Genomic DNA, 9598 nt, shown 5'->3' with positions numbered 1-9598 from the left:
TGGCTTGTGGCGCACGGGCTTAGTTGCTTCACGGCATGTGGGATCTTCCCGGACCAGGGGTCGAATCTGTGTCCCCTGCGTTGGAAGGCGGATTCTTAACCACTGTGCCACCAGGGAAGCCTTGTGGCTAACTTTTAAACACCTTCCTATTGTGAGTCTTGTGGGGAGAAGGTATCTTGTTTCTCCTTATGGAGTCTAAAGATGGTGGATCAGAAACTTTCAGCCCCTCCTCTCTGGAAGCCAGACGTGACTTTCATGAGAAAATGCACATTCCTTGTTTATCTTGTTCTTAGGACAAAAACTTCCATTAGCCTAACAGCCTTGGCACCTCCGCAGCTCCTTACTTTCTAACTCCCCTCACTCACTCCTCACTGAAGGAGGAAGCATGAGTCATCTGATGGATAAGTTTGGAAGAACAATTTGAGCACAAGGGGCTCAGTCCTTTCCTCTGTTTCTTTGGCATCTAAATGCTTGCAGAAACCCAGCCACTTGGGCTCCTTCTATGTGGGTGGCCTGAGTAGTGGGGGAGAGGAAGTGGGCTACCCATGTCCATCTGTATCTGAGATTGGGTGAGCTAAGTCTGTCTGGCTCAGAGGGTCAAGGAATACAATACCATTTGGCCTCAGATCTAAAATCAGTTTATCCCAATGACTTGGTCAGTCATAAAGAGAAAGGTTTTGATCTCCAGCTGCCTAATTCTTGGGTTTTACTCTCAATTGGTTCCAGAAGATGGAAGGGAAAAAACAGAACAAAATGATATTGTTGATGGGCTTCCAAAAACCTAATATCTGAATTCATGGGCCTGAGAATTTTGTGAAATAAACAGGTGTCAAACTGGAGACCAAAATAACATATGGAAAGTGAAACAAGCATTCCAGCATGACTGGAGTTGAAGACTTTACACCTGCATCTGGAGCAAACTGGGCTAATGTGGGGGCGAATTGACCTATGCAGCTCATTGCAGGCTGTATCCAGAAGAAAGGGACTCAGGTTACACAGTCAGAGCAGACCTTAAGAAACTCAGACCTCTCGGGCCTCAAAGAAGCTGGTCCATGTAGGCCATCATGTACATGTGGATGCAGTTTGACTTTCATCTATTGCAAACAAGACTCAAGAAAGAATTAGATCATTTTAGAAGTTGGTTAAGTTGAAAATATCTGGTGGTTATCATTTTTCTCAGACAGGACTTCAAACTACTAACTGGGCTGTGAATTAGTTTCATTCTAGAACAAGCAGAATGTACTGTATCACCTATACGAAGCTTCATTCTCTCCTAGGTATTTTGAATGGTATTTAGGGCCAAGAGAGACTTCTCACTGTGAAAGGGCTAATCTCTGTGTCTTAGTCTGCTTGAGCTTCTATAACAAAATAACAAAGACACTCATCTTCATCCAATTTTGGAGGGAAACTGGAGGTTCTGCAAAACACAGGCAATACCCAAGGAGTCTAAATTCTACCTAGAAAAGCCACGTGGTCCTCTGCCCACTCTGAAGACAGAAATCATAAGGGATTCAGTATATGCATGTTAATGAGAGGCTGTACATAGGGAATAAGCAGAGGCAACATGTTAGAAATGGACTCGATCTAGTCTGATCTTCTGATTGTAGAGGGGCACAGACATCATCAGTGAACTAATCAAGGTCAGGTAGCTGGACAATGGCGAAACCAAGACAAAAATCTGGCTCCCCTGAGTCTCATTTCCATGCAGTTTTTACTATCAGCGACACCTGGGGAAGGCATGGACTCATGGAAGGCATCTTCTCTTCCACCCACGAAAGGCGGACTGTGTCCTCTAAGACAATACATGAGTGATGCTTCCAGCAGGCGCCTTGTGAAATACAAAGGCTGAAATGATAAAGAGTGAGAGATTATATAAATAAGCTCCGTGGAGACCATAATACCCTAATCAAGCCATAATATTTGAATGTCCTCACTTTTATTTGAAAGCATGCCTGCCAGTAAGGCACATTACGTTGAAAATTTCAAGGACGTGTTCCAAAAATGTCACATTGCTCCATGAAGACTAAAGTATTCCCAGCCATGATTAAAAGTGAACGCCTCCTAACCAGCACGTGTATATAGAATACAGAGCATCGTAAAATTTCAGGGGTGCAAAAGACATCAGATATGATCTTGCCCAATCTCATCATTAGGAACTGAGGCTCAAGGAAGATAAATGAATTGGCCGAAGTTGTGTTATTAATTAACGTCACATTCATTGCTCTGTTCTAGGCGTCCTTGCTGAGTTGGGGCCAAATTGAGATTTTGCACTGGGATGAAAGCAACATAGCTCAATGCTTCTCAAACTTTAATGTGCTTAAGAACCACCTAGGGATGTGATTAAATGCAGATTTTGATTCAGTAGAATCAAAATGTGGTCCAGGATTCTGCGATGCTCCCAGGTGATGTTGATACTGCTTGTTTACTGACCCCCTCAAACTTGGTTGTGCATGGGGACTACCTAGGGAGCTTTAAAACTATTGATACCTGACCCCACCCCACCCCCAGAGATTCTGATTACTTTGCTCTGGGATTGTGGCTTGGGTTTTGATTTCTTCAACACTCCTCATTTGATTCTAATATGCAGCAAAGTTTGAGAACCACTGCCATAGAATCACTTTTTTCACATGTAACATGATTATTTACGAGAAGAATGGCCTTTAGCCATTCTCTAATTTTTAGAGAATCTGCACCATTCTTTGTACTGGTTGAGTTAATTAGAGCTAGTTCAGTGGGGTTGTGGTTGGCAAATTAATTATCACAAGGTCGGTGAGTAGATTGACCCCTTATGGTAAATACAGTTTACAATCTTGAGAGAACAGACAATTATCTTAACAAATGGAGTCCCCTATAACAAACAGTCTGATGAAGGCCATAAGTCAAAAGTCTTTGGAAATATTAAAACCAATGTTTTAATATTACAGGAAAACTCTACTCTTTTTTTTTAAACATCTTTATTGGAGTATAATTGCTTTACATTGTTGTGTTAGTTGCTGCTGTGTAACAAAGTGAATCATCTATACATATACATATATCCCCATATCCCCTCCCTCTTGCGTCTCCCTCCCACCCTCCCTATCCCACCCCTTTAGGTGGACACAAAGCACCGGGCTGATCTCCTTGTGCTATGTATGCAGCTGCTTCCCACTAGCTATTTTTTATCCATTCGTCTGTCGATGGACACTTACGTTGCTTCCATGTCCTGGCTATTGTAAATAGAGCTGCAATGAACATTGTGGTACATGACTCTTTTTGAAATATGGTTTTCTCAGGGGATATGCGCAGTGGTGGGATTGCTGGGTCATATGGTAGTTCTATTTGTAGTTTTTTAAGGAACCTCCATACTGTTCTCCATAGTGGCTGTATCAATTTACATTCCCACCAACAGTGCAAGAGCGTTCCCTTTTCTCCACACCCTCTCCAGCATTTATTGTTTGTAGATTTTTGAAAACTCTACTCTTTTTAACCAACAGATTTAGTGGTTTTTATGGTGACAAGAGAGAATAAGTAGAAATTTAAGTTAAACTTTATGGTGACTCTAGTGTAAATATGCACCAAACCTGTACATCTACACAAATTATTGACTTAATTAAGTCTGAATTCAAGGTAATTAGGGCTTACAATAATTCATTTCCATTCTCCTGATCCTCTTCGTATCATCACATAATGTCCCTGTACATAAACTTGCCCTTAACCTTGAGTAGATGGGACTAAGTACTGCATTTAAAGGCCATCTCTTCTTTGTGTTAAGTTGCCTTGCCTTAGCTGAGCACATCTGTTTGCCAGTCTGTCAGCCAGCCAATCAGCACCAACCCTGGAGGAGAAGGAAGAGAAATCCGGGCTTCTAATTCCAACATTAGTATCACAGATAAGTTTTCTGGTATCTTTATAATCATTAAATTACAGGTTTTTCTCCTGAAAGTCACTGAGACTGTTAAAGTGAATTGATAGCAAGTTAAAAAGAAAATCATTCAGTGGATAAAAGGCAGCGTTGTTTTGGGTTAGAAGTGAAGGCATCTGCTGATAAGCAAGAATCTTTGGGAGGTCATTTTATCCATTCTTCTACCTTGGCTGGAGAACATTGACCTTGGCAAGCAGATCAAAATGTAGATCCCATAAACTGCATCCCTTTGGAGTCACTAGCTGATGTTTGGGATGGCTTTGTCCATTGAAATAAACTGTTTATTCAGCAAAACTGGTAGGACTGACATGCCACTAACCAGTTATGTGTCCCTGGTTTATAACATGCAAAAGGAGCTGGCTTAGAAGGCCCTTTAAAGAATCTTTGCCCCCAAAACATATGGACATAACAGATTCCTTTAGCACCTTGGCAGTATTGGCCGACTAACGATTACAGAGGCAAAGCATGTGCCCCATGAAAGGCAAAATGGCTTGATTTCCCTGGAAGTGGGAGCTTTCTGGAACATACTCCAGAGAGACTCAAATCCCTTTCCTGATATACACCAGGTACGGTAGACAGAAATGTTGGTCCCTGAAAAATGTCCATATCCTATTGCCTAGACCTGTAAATATCTTAGGTTGCATGGCAAAGGTTGCAGATAAATTAAGGTTGTCAAGTCAGCTGACCTTGAGATGCAGAGATTATCTTGGGTTATCTGGGTGGGTCCAATGTAACTATAAGGGTTCTGAAATGAGGGGAAAGGGAAGCAGACAGAGAGAAAACCAAAGAGGTGGAAATATGAGAAGGCCTTGGCCTGATGGTGTTTGCATTGAAGACGGAGGAAGCGGTCACAAGCCAGGAATGTGACAGCCTCTAGAAGCCGGAAAAGGTGAGAAAATGGATTCTCCCCTAGAGCCTCTAGAAAAGAATACAACCCTGAGGACTCCTTGATTTTAGCCCAGTGAGACCTATGTCGGACTTCTGACTTGAGGATGGTAAAAATAAAACATAAAACACGTGTATCGTTTTAAGCCACTAAGCCGGTGATGATTTGTTACCGCAGGCACGGGAAGCTCATCCGCAGGAAAACGGAATTCTGCCTCTTCTTGAATATTTCCCATGGAATTTAAGAAAGCATCTTAAGAAATGCTGATGTTGGTAGATATGATAGAAAACCCTTCTTGATATGGCCCTGCCTACCTTTGCTGTTGCATCTTCTACCCCAGCTTCTACCTACTGCATTGCTTCCCTCTTCTGTGCATCTTTGGTGGTTTGAAAGGATCACCCTCCTCTTTGTGGCACCACCGTTCTCAGCACCTATTTATCAACACACTTAACCTGCTGTAGCCAAATAACTTCCTTCATGTCTCTCTTTCTTACTCTGTTAGGAAAGAGGACTTGTTCATTTATCTCTTGAGAGCCAGTGGCCAGCAAGTAGTGATCGTTCTGTCTTTTCTACTTGACATATTATACTGATGCATCAAACATGTAGCAAGTATTCAGCGAATATTTACTGTAGATAAATTAAGGAAAAATATCTGAGCATTTTAGGTAAAAGTGTGGTTGACTTTATTCTTGATGCCGTTTGGTGTTCCTTACTTAAGGACTCATGGCAAATTTGTTCCAGGGTTGAGTTAGGAGAATCTTGTCTTGCAAAGGGAAGCAGTGTTATAGAGTAATTAAGAGGACAGCTCTGCAATTACACTGGAGTTAGCCTGCATAAATCTGGGACCCACCACTTACTAGTTCTCTGATCTTGGGCAAATTATACCATCCAGTTCTCAGTTTGTCTGTCTGCAAAATGGGGATAATAAAAACTTGTGGCACAAAGGTTTTTGTGAGAACTAAATAAGATAATCCAAAAAGTACTAAAAGATTCTACATATTGGAGTTATAGTTATTATTATAACTATAATAGTTTATATTATAGTTTATAGTTTTTATTTATAGGTTTATAGTTATTATTGTAACACCTTGTGATCATTTCTTGTAACTGTTCTCAGACTATATATTTGTGCTCACGATTTGTTTAAATCCTCCCCCCATCCTTTTGTCAAGTTAGGGCTTTGGTTTTTTTTTTTAGGAATTATTTTGTGTTTTATTTGTATTAAAGTGTTTGTTGCCCCAAATATTTTCTGTATCTTTGCAGAATATAAATAATTGACACGAAAAATATCTGTAACACTGGAATGTTAGTATCTATTTATTTAATAGAGTCTTGTGAAGGTAAAATGAAAGAAGGGTATTGAAATTGCTTTGGAGATAAACCTCCTTTTGAAAATGCCCCAAATGCGATTAACATTTTTATCAGGTTCAAGAGTTAAAGAACACAGTGTTTGTATTCATTTGCCAGGATTGTTGTAACAAAATACCACAAATTGGCTTAGACAACAGAAATTTATGGTCTTATGGTTTTGGAGGCCGGAAGTCTGAGATCAAAGTGTCCACAGCGTTGGGTCCTTCTGAGCCTGTGAGGGAGAATCTGTTCTGTGCTTCTTTCCTAGCTTCTGGTGGAACACTGGCATCTTTGGTGTTCCTTGGCTTAGAAACATCACTCCAGTCTCTGCCTTCATGTTCACATGGTGTTCTCTGTATGTGTGTGTGTGTCTGTCTCTGTGCTTAAAATTTCCCTTTTTATAAGGACAGCAGTCATTTTCGATTAGGACTTATCCTAATGACCTCACCTTAACTTGATTATCTCTGTAAAGACCCCATGTCCAAATAAGGTCCCATTTAAGGTACTGGGGTTCAGGACTCCAATATATCTTTTTAGGGAGGACACAATTCAACCCAAAACAATGTTCCTAGATTAGGAGTATTAGTAAAGCTTGAATATTTGGCTTCTGGTAAGTTAGCTTTGCCCTGATTTCTAATGTGGAAAGAGGGTTGATCTTTTGACCCTTTGACTCTCTAACAAGAGCCTCCTCTGGGCTCAATTTCCTCTTGCGTAACCACCAAGTTACGGATGAGATGGTCTCTGCGTACCTTTCCTGCTCTGACATACGACATCTCTATGAACAGATTGAATAGTAACTCACATTTATGAAGCACTCTACAGTTTACTCAGCACTCTCAGGGTATTTGGTTCCTATAAGAACCATGTGAGGTAGCTATTATCATCCTCTCTGTTTTAGAGGTACAGAGAAATCAGTTTCCTGCCCATTCTCTCACTGCTGGTAACTGCCGTCTCCTGAGATCAAATGCTGGGCCCATTCTTCTATTACACAGCTCCCAATTTTGTGAAGCTAGAGCCATACAGTATTTCAGGAAATTAATATCTGTATCTGATTATAATAATTAATGCTATGATTTAAATTTTATTCAGAATGCCAGAATATGGCCTTTGACCCATTGGCTTGACACACAAGAACACTTAAAAAATAAAACCTTTTTGTGATCTTAATAGTGGGTTGGCCAAAATTGAAATATCACATGCTACCACCTTCCAGACATTGTGCAAAAGTGAATCATTTAGGGTTATCAGCAATAATCTCCACTATGAATATCATTCCTTAGAGAAAAGAGATTTATTAGGGCCAGTGGATTTAAGCGTTGGAGGTTTGAGGAACCACCTGGTTTATTTCTACTTAAAAAAAATAAAAGGTATGAAAAGCTCATGTAATTGTGAGTATTTGAGAAGTCTCTTGGGAATAAAAGGGGAATGCTAACCCAATTTTTGATTCTACGAAATCTCCTCTTGTTGGTTTTACTGGATGCTTTTTAGAATAAATGTAGGCAAACTGCTTTTAGCCAACTGAATGCATGGTAACCCAAGGACATTGCATTTCGGTTTTAAAATTAACAGTGGTGTCCATCATCAAATTACTAGTCCCTACGAGATGCAAGGTCCATGCCAGGCACAAGGTGAGGTGCTAACATGGGTGACAAAGGGGCTTGAGTCAAGGAGTTTTTTGTTTGTTTGTTTGTTTGTATTTTGGCGGTACACGGGCCTCTCACTGTTGTGGCCTCTCCCGTTGCGGAGCACAGGCTCCGGACACGCAGGCTCAGTGGCCATGGCTCACGGGCCCAGCCGCTCCGCGGCATGTGGGATCTTCCCGGACTGGGGCACGAACCCGTGTCCCCTGCATCGGCAGGCGGACTCCCAACCACTGTGCCACCAGGGAAGCCCCCAAGTCAAGGAGTTTTGTTAGCAGTCACAGAGGACTGTGAGCCTCCAGCGTGAGCTGGGGCATGGGAGCCATCCACTCAATGTGTGGTGCGGCTTTCAAGAAGGGAGAATTTCCTGGGTGCTTTTGGGGTGGGAGCGGAGGTTTCATTTCATGAAGTACCAGCTGAGTGCTTCTTAAAGGATGGTGAGATTTTAGAATGAGGAGGTATGTAAAGGAGGGGTAACTAATATTTACTGAGCTCCTACTATCCACCAGGCATTGTGCTAAGCTTGTGTTTATTGCCTAGAGAAGTTCCTTTAGCAGTTGTTGTAAAGCTGGTTTGGTGGTGCTGAACTGTCTCAGCTAAGGATTTGGTATATTAGAAGAAGAGATCTCAGAGAAGTCTGAAGCCATGGCTCGGGGCGGGAGGCTGTGTCTGGGGAACTGGCTTCTGCATCGCTCACCCTCACAATAATTACTCGGGAATGGGGTCAGGTTGCTGTGCCTGTTACCTGCCCATGGTGGACAGGCAGGCTAATCTGTGCATAGCTGCTGTCATTAGGTGATCAGGAGGGAAGGAGTCCAGAGGCACAGGAAGTTCTTCCCATCTGGGAATCCTCACTCTGAGTGAGTGGCATGATCTACAGGTCTAGATTCCTGTGGGAATGATGGGTGTGGGATACTGCACCTCCATCTGGGAACACGTGGTGTGCCCATCTCTGTACAACCCCGTACCTTTGCCACCAAAGAAACTTTAAATCTATAATCAACTGTGCCAACAGACTCTTAATCACATCACCATTCTATTGTGACAATCACTCTCTCTGATTGATTTTATTTAATCTTTGCAAAAATAACCCTACCTACCAACGTCGGCCAATAGCCAAAGACCAAAGGGAATGGCCCATGGTGAACAAAGCTAGACCCACCACTTGCTGCGGCAAGGGAGCCGGCACACGGTACAGACCTGTGAGACTTCTCAAAGGGGGATGCTGAGGAGGGGACAGCAGTCGTTTCATCTTTGGAACATGCAAGTCCGATGGAACTAGTGTTGGGTCAGTTTGTCCGCGGCCCGCTCCAGTGGCATGCTCATTTTTTATTTTTATTTTTTTACATCTTTATTGGAGTATAATTGCTTTACAAAGGTGTGTTAGTTTCTGCTTTATAACAAAGTGAATCAGTTATACATATACATATGTTCCCATATCTCTTCCCTCTTGCGTCTCCCTCCCTCCCACCCTCCTTTCCCACCCCTCCAGGCGGTCACAAAGCACCGAGCTCATCTCCCTGTGCTATGCGGCTGCTTCCCACTAGCTATCTACCTTACATTTTGTAGTGTATATATGTCCATGCTTCTCTCTCGCTTTGTCACAGCTTACCCTTCCCCCTCCCCATATCCTCAAGTCCATTCTCTAGTAGGTCTGTGTCTTTATTCCTGTCTTACCCCTAGGTTCTTCATGACATTTTTTTCCTTAAATTCCATATATATGTGTTAGCATACGGTATTTGTCTTTCTCTTTCTGACTTACTTCACTCTGCATGGCAGGCTCTAGGTATATCCACCTCATTACAAATAGCTCAATTTCGT

The sequence above is a fragment of the Neophocaena asiaeorientalis genome, unplaced genomic scaffold, assembly GCF_003031525.2.
Source record: "Neophocaena asiaeorientalis asiaeorientalis breed wild unplaced genomic scaffold, Neophocaena_asiaeorientalis_V1.1 scaffold607, whole genome shotgun sequence".
Taxonomy (NCBI): Eukaryota; Metazoa; Chordata; class Mammalia; order Artiodactyla; family Phocoenidae; genus Neophocaena; species Neophocaena asiaeorientalis.
The sequence above is the reverse complement of the archived record's forward strand: the minus strand, read 5'-3'. Positions refer to the sequence as shown.